Source organism: Tasmannia lanceolata, unplaced genomic scaffold, assembly GCF_043159265.1.
Source record: "Tasmannia lanceolata isolate RefF3 unplaced genomic scaffold, GAP_Taslan_0.1 ptg000704l, whole genome shotgun sequence".
NCBI lineage: Eukaryota > Viridiplantae > Streptophyta > Magnoliopsida > Canellales > Winteraceae > Tasmannia > Tasmannia lanceolata.
Window position 1 is genome coordinate 5,001 of NW_027519374.1, and position 10,158 is coordinate 15,158.

Here is a 10,158-nt window from a genome sequence, read left to right on the forward strand (position 1 = left end):
CAAACAACTATTCAGAGTTCCTAGAGCTCCTTGTAAGGCTTGCTGGAACACTCGTTGTCGTACCTGATTGATTGCTCGTTGTTCTTCAAAACTAATGGTTTCATTTTTGAAATTTTCTAATCGTTCCAAATTATTATAAGTAGCATTAATCAAATTCTCTTTTTCTCGTTCTATCTCAGAGTATCCATTCATTCTAAACTCATCTGCTTCCATTTCCACTTTCCGTAAGCGAGCCCGGGCTTTTTCGAGCTGCTCAATGGCTCTTCCACGTAGTTCTTCTGAATTTCGAATAGTACTCAAGATCCTCTGTTTTCGATTATCTAATAAATCACTTAATGAAAGTAGATTATCTTCCCATTCATTTCACAACTAAACTTCCATGATCTCTTCCCGAACCAAACATGAATCTTTCAATTCATTTGGCTCTCACGCTCAGTTACTTAATGGGCATTCCCATATCTTTTAATGTAATGAGCCTGCCCTCTCTTCTCTGTTCGTATTCCACGATATCGAAACTGATACAAGACCAGAACAGAATATTCGGAGGACTCTTCCGACCAGACAAAAAATCTGTAATTGTCAGCAAAGTTGTTTATTTTTTTTTTATTTATTATTTTATGAATTTTTCATTTTTTTTTTCTTCAAATCCAAAGAATTCTTCTTATTTTATACACAGGCCGTCGATTTAGCGTTGGATACAAAAAGGGGGCGAGGCACCCATTTGTTTTTTTTTTTCATTTTTCAATAAATGGTTCAAATCATTTTATTGATATGAGTGTTCTATATCAGATAAATTGCCAACTATTCTATTCATTTTTAAACCATATCCGTACTAACGTAGTGGTAGAAAGAGTACCATGTTGTGCCTGGACTTCAAACGGTTTAGCTTTAACCATGTTAATGGTCCCACATTATTGGTTGATAGAGAATCAAAGTCGATTTACCAATGAGTCACGAAATGCTATGGTTCTTACATATGATTTCTGAATTTATTCAGAAGTAATTCGTTGAGATCGTGCACCTTTCTTTCCTAGTTATAACTTTCCTATTTATAAATAAATAAGTAAATAAGTGCAGCTGGTTGGATCCAGCCTATTCTTGAAATACACAACTCGCACACACTCCCTTTCCAAAAAAGATCAATACACCAAGCACTACACTTAGATTTATTGGATTTGTTGCTAAAATATCGGTATTAAGCCCGAAACTCCCGGCGTATGACCAGTGACCCAAGGAAACGAAAGAATCGGTTACATTTTTCATATGCTCTCCTCTTATAGATAGGACTAACAAAATTAATTGAACAGAGTTTTCTTTATTGTATAATTTCGCCCCACTTTTGATTGATTTCTTTTTATTTATTTACTTATTTATAAATATGAATTTATTTATAAAATAGATTCATTTCATTTTGAAATTTCATTTATTCTTTATTATTATTTCAATTGAAGTTCCCAATCCAATAAAATACTTATTAATATGAGGTCCCGGGTCTCATGCCAATTGCGAAATACCTCGTTTGTTACAACGCTTCCTAAAAGTGAAAAAAAAAAAAGGGTTCCATTAAGGATGGAAAGGAAGAAAGCGAGTGGATCTACTAATTCCTCATCCTCAAATCAGCCTTTTCCCTGGGGTGGGGTATTGTCTCAACGAATAAGTGGTTGTAGGAGTAAAGTGTTGATATAATTCGAAGAAGCAAGCGGCAAGTTCACGGCAATCAAATAAGAAAAAAATAAGTACGTATTTTCACATTTATAGGATTAAACAAAAGGATTCGCAAATAAAAGCGCTAATGCCACGACCAGTCCGTAATTGTTAAAGCTTCCATAAAAGCCAGACTAAGCAATAAAGTACCTCGTATTTTACCCTCTGCTTCTGGTTGTCTCGCAATACCTTCTACAGCTTGGCCCGCAGCAGTACCTTGACCAACTCCAGGTCCAATTGAAGCAAGCCCTACGGCCAATCCAGCAGCAATAACGGAAGCGGCAGAAATCAGTGGATTCATGGTAAGCTCCTCGCACCAAAATAAAGAAATGGTTAATGATACAATCACTGAATTATGACTTATTATTCCATCACTAAGATCCATCGGGTCGAAGTAACTAAGAACTCCAAATTGAAGTGATGATATTACTGAATCATCATAACTGCTTCAATATCTCGTTTTTAGTTCCTATCCATGGAGTCTTTGTAAAGTCATACGATTCTAGTTCTTCCATTTCTTTGTTCCGAACCACTCTTTCAATTCTTCGCTCTTTCTCTTCTATATCCTTAACTTCATCTGTTTATTCATTCAATCCACAGCCAAAGATGAAACGGAAGTCCTTCCGTTGGAATCCATCTAACTTCAGTGGGATGGGAAATAATATATATGGATAGTCCATATATAACTCGTGAATATCTAATATCACATATACATATGTTTCTTCCATAACGTAAACCATTCGTATCTTATATTGAATTGGATTATAGAATCATTCTTCGAAACATACACAGGGATTGAATTATAGCCATTACATATACCCAGCTCAACCTCCCTAACCTACCTTTTTCTGAATCTTATTTGTTTGTAAACTTTTCTCTTCCTTTTCTTTATCATTATTGCGCATTGATATAAACGGATGGATTCATCAGCCCGAACCATTCCATATCCATATCAAGATTTGATTGATCCAATTGCAGACAATTTTTGTCAACCATTGAATTGATAGAACATAGTTTTTTTGTTTAGGCATACGTCGGAAACAGATAACATAACAATTCTTTCTTATTCAAATTATGAATCGTAATACCGTAATCGTAATTGACTGATATAAATAGAATATCAATTGGAGAGGTATGACGTAAATGGACCAAACGGGAATCTTAGGAAAAAAGATCTTTTCGATCTCTTTCCTTTTTTTTTTTTTAATTCCCTAATATCGTACATCTTTATTGACCCTACTCTAAATCGTATCTACCATATTTGTAGATATCCATCATGTTCCCCAAGTAGATTATCTTGAGCCACCCATGAGTTGGGATAGTCTTGTTTTTTTTTTCAAAAAAAAAAAAACAAGACTATTTTGGAAGCTAGTCAATGATGACCCTCCATGGATTCACCTATATAAGCCGCGGCTAAAGTCGCAAAAATAAGAGCTTGAATCCCGCTTGTGAATAATCCAAGAAACATGACAGGTATAGGAACCACTAAAGGTACTAAAGAAACAAGAACAACAACTACTAATTCATCAGCCAATATATTCCCGAAAAGTCGAAAACTAAGTGATAAAGGTTTTGTGAAATCTTCTAGGATGTTAATTGGTAAAAGTATTGGAGTTGGTTGAATGTATTTACCGAAATAGCCCAATCCCTTTTTAGTAAGACCCGCATAGAAATATGCCACTGACGTGGGTAAAGCTAAAGCAACAGTAGTATTTATATCATTCGTGGGTGCAGCTAACTCCCCATGAGGTAACTGTATGATTTTCCGAGGTAAAAGAGCACCTGACCAGTTAGAAACAAAAATAAATAGGAACATAGTTCCAATAAAAGGAACCCAAGGACCATAATCTTCTCCAATCTGAGTTTTGCTCAAGTCTCGAATGAATTCAAGTACATATTCGAAGAAATTCTGACTGTTAGTTGGAATGGTTTGTGGGTTCCGAACAGCTATAGTGGCTGAACCTAATAAGATAGCAATTACGACCCAAGAAGTGATAAGTACTTGGGCATGGACTTGGAAACCCCCTATTTGCCAATAGAAATGTTGGCCTACTTCCACACCGGATAGATCGTATAACCCTTTGAGTGTGTTGATGGAACATGGTAGAACATTCATATTGCCCTCTGACAGAAATAGAACTTAAAAAAGAATTATTTTGATTCAACCCTCTCTTTCTCGACTCGACTACTTTAAATCGTATATTTAGGATACCAAGTAATCACATAATATCCCCAGTGATTTTGATCTCTTTTTTGAGATTCAGAAATAGTAACCGATTAAATCAATCTATGGGGTTCAAAAAGTCATTGGCTTATCTTATTATTAATCAACGATTTCTTATATAGCTAGAACGACCCTCACAAATTGCGGATACTAATTTGTTAAGAATCAATCGGATTGACGCTATAGCGTCATCGTTGGCTGGAATAGAAATATCTGCGAGATCCGGGTTACAATTTGTATCGATTAAGCAAATCGTCGGAATCCCTAAAGTGAGACATTCTCGAAGAGCCGTATATTCTTCTTGCTGATCAACGATGATTACAATATCGGGTAAGCCCGTCATATATTTGATCCCACCCAAATATGTTTGCAGGTGAGATAATTGTCTCTTCAACATTGCTGCATCTCTTTTCGGTAGACGGTTGAGTTTCCCCGCCTTTTGTTCCGCTTTCAAATCCCTAAACTTATGAAGTCTCGTTTCTGTAGTGGACCAATTCGTTGACATACCACCGAGCCATTTTTTATTAACATAATGACACCGAGCCTTTATTGCAGCTGATGCTACTGAATCAGCTGCTTTATTTTTGGTACCAACTATTAAGAAGTGTTTTCCCCTACTTGCTGCATCAAAAACTAAATCACAGGCTTCTGACAAAAAACGAGCAGTTCTAGTAAGATTTGTAATATGAATACCTTTACGCTTTGCAGAGATGTAAGGTGCCATTCTAGGATTCCATTTCCTAGTACCATGACCAAAATGAACTCCTGCTTCCATCATCTCTTCTAAATTAATGTTCCAATATCTTCTTGTCATTTTTCCCCACACTTTCTCTTTTTTTTTTTTTTAAGAGACGAGGTACCCTGAAATAAATAATTGTTCCGACGGAACCTTCTCCCGGAGATTGACCCTTGATACATGGTCCAAGTGATTAATTCCTTTCTATTCGTTATTATCTTTATTACCCAATAAAAAGACCGGACCATACCATATAATTAAAGTTAAAAGAAAAGAATCAATTTGCTCTTAGGAATCATGAAATCCCGTAAATTATTGTTCTGGTGTATTATGGAAATTATTTGGGATGTAAGAACCAAATAATTCTCTGTGGTGGAACAAAATATCTCTAATTTCCCCCTCGAATAGATTCTTCTTTTTGATTTCCAAGGGAATGTTGTTGTCTTGCCTTGAACGGTGCACTAATCCCTTGAATCCGGTACCAACAGGTATCATCCCCCCCAGAACAACGTTCTCTTTCAGGCCTTTCAACCAATCAATACGACCTCGTAGAGCGGCTTTTGCTAAAACTCGAGCAGTTTCTTGAAAACTTGCTTCGGATATGAAACTTTGAGTATTCAGAGATGCCCTGGTAATTCCCAATAAGATGGCTCGGTAACAGATCGCTTCTTCCAAAGCACGCCCTGTTCGTTCCGCTCGAAACAATCCTATTAGTTCTCCGGGTGAAAAAACATTAGACATTCCATCTTCTGAAACCAACACTTTTGATGTTATTTGACGTACAATAATCTCTATATGCCTATTATGGATTTGCACCCCCTGGGATCGATAAACCCTTTGGATCTTATTAACCAAAGAGATACGACTTTGCGCTATGGTTAGCTCAGCACCAATCAAGAATTCCCACGGAATTCCAAGAATTCTTTTTATATGTTCGTTCCAACCCTCAACCCTCTTTTCTAGGTTCATCGATATTGAATCAATCGAACGCACTTCTAACACTTGTTCCACTTTTGGAAGACCTTGCGTTATATCACCCGATCTCGATTTTTCATATATAAATGTAACTAATGTATCCCCTTCGTAAAGGATTTCTCCATAATGACCATGAACGGTTGCCCCTGGGGTGGCCAAATGAGGCTTAGCTGATCTTATGACTAAGGAGTCAACATGAACAATTAGAACTTGACCAGATTTTATCTGTGGTCCATATTTGGATATACATACATTTTCACAAATAAACTGTCCGAGGACAATTATTTTGGATGTCTTCTCACAATAATCGTGATGGAGAAAGCACCAAGTCAAATCGAATGGATGAAAAATGATGTTCCTGCATGGATAGGGATTATAAATTCTCCCATTTTCATCCATTAAATAATATTTAAGTACTTGTAAAGTCTGTTTTAAATTGTCAAGTAGCAAATATTTATTTAACAAGATCTGATTATGAGTTATTAAATAGTAAGGTGAATAAAAATTCGCAATTTTAGGTACAGTCCCTAAGGGACCCAACGAATTCCTAATCGGAATCATGGGATCCTCTTTAATTTGAATTGATTCTTTTGTCACATTGTGAGATTTAGAACCATTGAATGGACCAATTCGAGAACAATTGGATAATGACAAAATTAGAAAAGATTGGCATTCCTTATTTCTATTCAGCAACGTACGAATAGTTCCTTGATGTTGGGTAAGTGATTGAATCCTCCTCGCCTTGGAATAAAAAGGATTGATATTGGTGTGATCTGATCCATTATCTGGGATCAATCCCGAACCCGCCATATCATTCCTTTTTCCGATATACGAAATAGGGGACTTCACTAAGTCAATTCTTATGAAATCTCGAATCAGATCATTTGCCCTCACTTCAACAATGGAAGCCTGAACCTTTTCTATAGAACCATTTCGGTCTTGGTCCCAATTCAATACTAAACAAGTACGAACTAATTGAATACTTGTGTAATAAATTCCTCGAATTGGTTTGCCATTTCTATAAAGGATATAATTTTCAACTCGGAATTTCACATTATCCCTTTCTTGCAACAGATCCTGGGGAAAAAGCGTTGCTAAATTGATACCATCAGCTATTTCATATGTGACTACGGATCGAACCGAAACAAAATACTTTTTCTTGGTAGGTGTGATCCGTTGGACATAGATCCAATTTTGTAATTTTTTTGATTCCTTAGAATTTTTTTTTCCCGTTCCTGGTGGTATCAAGATGCCGCTGTGCCGGGAGATCTTATCTGTCTCTCCAGGAAAATGGATATCTCCAGAAAAGATTTTCAGTTCAATCCTTTTTTTTTTTCTCTCCACTCGGACTAATCCACCTACGCGGCTTCTTGTATTTAAAGTGATTCGTGTATCGACTCCAATGATACTATTGTTCTGTACCATTATGGACGAAGAGCCAGGTAAGATATGCACTTCTTCGGGAATGAAAAAAAAGCGATCTACTTTCATTTGGTATTTCGGACTAAATTCCTTTGCTCCTCGATACTCAATCAAATCCTCTTTTTTGACGATTGAATCCACTTCTACAGTCCCATACTTAGTAATTCCTGAACTGCTTCTTCTGTATCGGGGATCGTCGAAATAAGCAAGAATACTATTTCTACGTAAAATACCATTTATGGGTATTTCAATCGAGATACCAGAACGAGGCATTAGTTCTTTCTCTCGTTCTTGATCATATTGGAATGGGATGATGAATCTATTTCTTCGCCTTTTCGCCAATAAATCAGAATTCTCGTGGAGAATGGCAGGATATATGAAATTCCAACGACCATTGGATATGATTCGAGCAGGTCCTGAATAATCAAGAATCTTTCCCTCTTTTTTACCGGAAGGATCTGAACTAAACAATTTGTGTCTCACTCGATCATTAGTCACTGAGAGGTCAGAACTCTCTCTCTGTTCGACAGAAAGAGAATGAATGTTCATTTGATCTTGATCCTTGTGGAGCGAAAAAGGCACTATACTAGATCTGCACGGACCCCCCGATAATATCCATAAATGACTTGTTTTAGGTAAGAGATGAACATTACCATATGTATATTCAGGTGCATGGTACACATCGGTACTCCAGTGCATTTCTCCCTCTGAGTCAGAATAAATATGTTTTCGAACTCTCTCTTTAAAATTGAAAGTGGATGTTCCAGCGCGAATCTCGGCAATCACTTGTTCTGATTCTACATATTGATCATTTTGAACTAAAAGAAAACTTTTTGGTGGAATATTCACATTATGTAGAATATCCTGACTCTCAATAGTGACATACAGGTCTATATAACATAGAAAAGCAGGATGCCCATGACGTGTACGTGTGGGATGAACCAAATCCTCATTGAATTTTATTTTTCCATTAGAGGGGGCTCGTACATGTTCTGCAGTACCACCTGTGAATACTCCACCGGTATGAAAAGTTCTTAATGTTAGTTGAGTCCCTGGTTCCCCAATTGATTGACCCGCAATGATACCTACTGCTTCTCCCAATTCGACCAGGTCACCATGAGTGGGACTCCGACCATAACATAATCGACAGATCCAAGATGTACTCCTGCAAATAAAGGGGGTTCGAATATATATTGATTGTGCTCGAAAGGTTATGAATCGATTGACAAGCCCAACCCCAATATCTTGATTTCGAGCGGCAATGCATCGTAGACCCATATATATATCGTCTGCTAATACACGACCAATTAGTGTTTGGATCAACATTTTTTCCGTCATCCCATTTCGAGGACTCACGGAAATACCTCGGATAGTGCCACAATCTGTTCTACGTACAACAATGTGTTGAACTACTTCAACAAGTCGACGCGTGAGGTATCCAGCATCTGATGTTCGTACAGCAGTATCCACAACTCCTTTGCGAGCTCCGTAGCAAGAAATGAGATATTCCGTTAAAGAAAGTCCTTCGCGTAAATTGCTTTGAATGGGTAAATCAATCATTTGTCCTTGGGGATCCGACATTAATCCTCTCATACCGACTAATTGGTGTACCTGAGATGCATTTCCCCGAGCTCCCGAAAAGGACATTATATGGACTGGATTAGAAGGATCCGTCATCCTAAAATTAGGATGCATTTCTTGTCTCAAATATTCACTTGTAGCATACCATATCTCAATGGATTGACGTAATTTTTCTACCGCGTGTACATTCCCATAATGATGGTGCTTTTCCAAAATCAAACTTTGTTGTTCAGCATCTTGGACTAGCCATCCCTTAGAAGGTATTGTTAAAAGATCATCAATTCCTAATGAAATGGATGTAGCAGTGGCTTGCTGGAAACCCATAGTCTTTACTTGATCCAGTATGTGTGATGTATATGCCATTCCGAAGTGATCTATTAATCGACTAATAAGTCGTTTCATGGCAGTTCCATCTATCACTTTATTGTGAAAGACCAGATCGGCCCGTTCCGCCATAAGTACCTCCATATTCTGTTGAGTAGGATTCGACAATAGGTTTGAGTCAGTGATTCGAAGACTTCCTTTCCTCTATCTTGATTCACGTATCAATTCAGGAATTAGGATACCGGTTGAACCGTAGAGACCCGAATTCACAAGGTATCGTATCACATAATTACTTAGCTTAGGTACCTTATGAGTAGGCTCGGCAAAACCCCTGTATGGCTTCTTCTATTTCTCGATAAAAAGAAATATGACCAATGGTGGTTCGAATGTATATACAAAGGATTTCTTTTTTGACACTTCTTACTAGTAGATAGTGCCCATAAATCTCATGATAGGTACCCAAAGATTCATATTGAACTTCGATGGGCACTTCTCTTGGGGCAATGAAACGTTGATCTAGTCGCCACCGGAGCCACAAAGGACTATCTAAATTGATTCGTTTCTGCCGGTAAGCTCCAAGTGCATCATAGGAACTACAAAAATAGGGTTCTTTTTCTTTCGTATACTTATAGTTATTATTATACTCGTAAACTGTTTCATTTTGATAGTTTCTGTGATTCCATGGATTATACCTATTTGCACAAATACCTCGACGATTTCCGATGGTTAATACATAGAGTCCAATAAGCATATCTTGGGTTGGTATGGAAATGGGATCCCCAATAGCTGGAGACAAGAGATTCATATGAGAAAACATAAGTAAACGAGCCTCTGCTTGAGCTTCCAAAGATAAAGGTACATGAACAGCCATTTGATCCCCATCAAAGTCTGCATTGAATCCCTTACGAACTAATGGATGTAAACAAATAGCACGTTCCTCCGCTAAAATAGGTTGGAACGCCTGTATGCCTAATCTATGCAGGGTGGGTGCTCTATTCAGCAATATGGGGTGCCCTTGCATAACTTCTTGAAGTATTTCCCATACAATTGGTTCTTTTTCCCGAATTTTACTTTTTGCAATCCCTATGTTGGAAGCAATATGTTGTCTGATTAGACCACGAATTACAAATGTCTGGAAAAGTTCTATTGCTATTTCTCGAGGTAATCCACATCGATGTAATGAAAGCGAAGG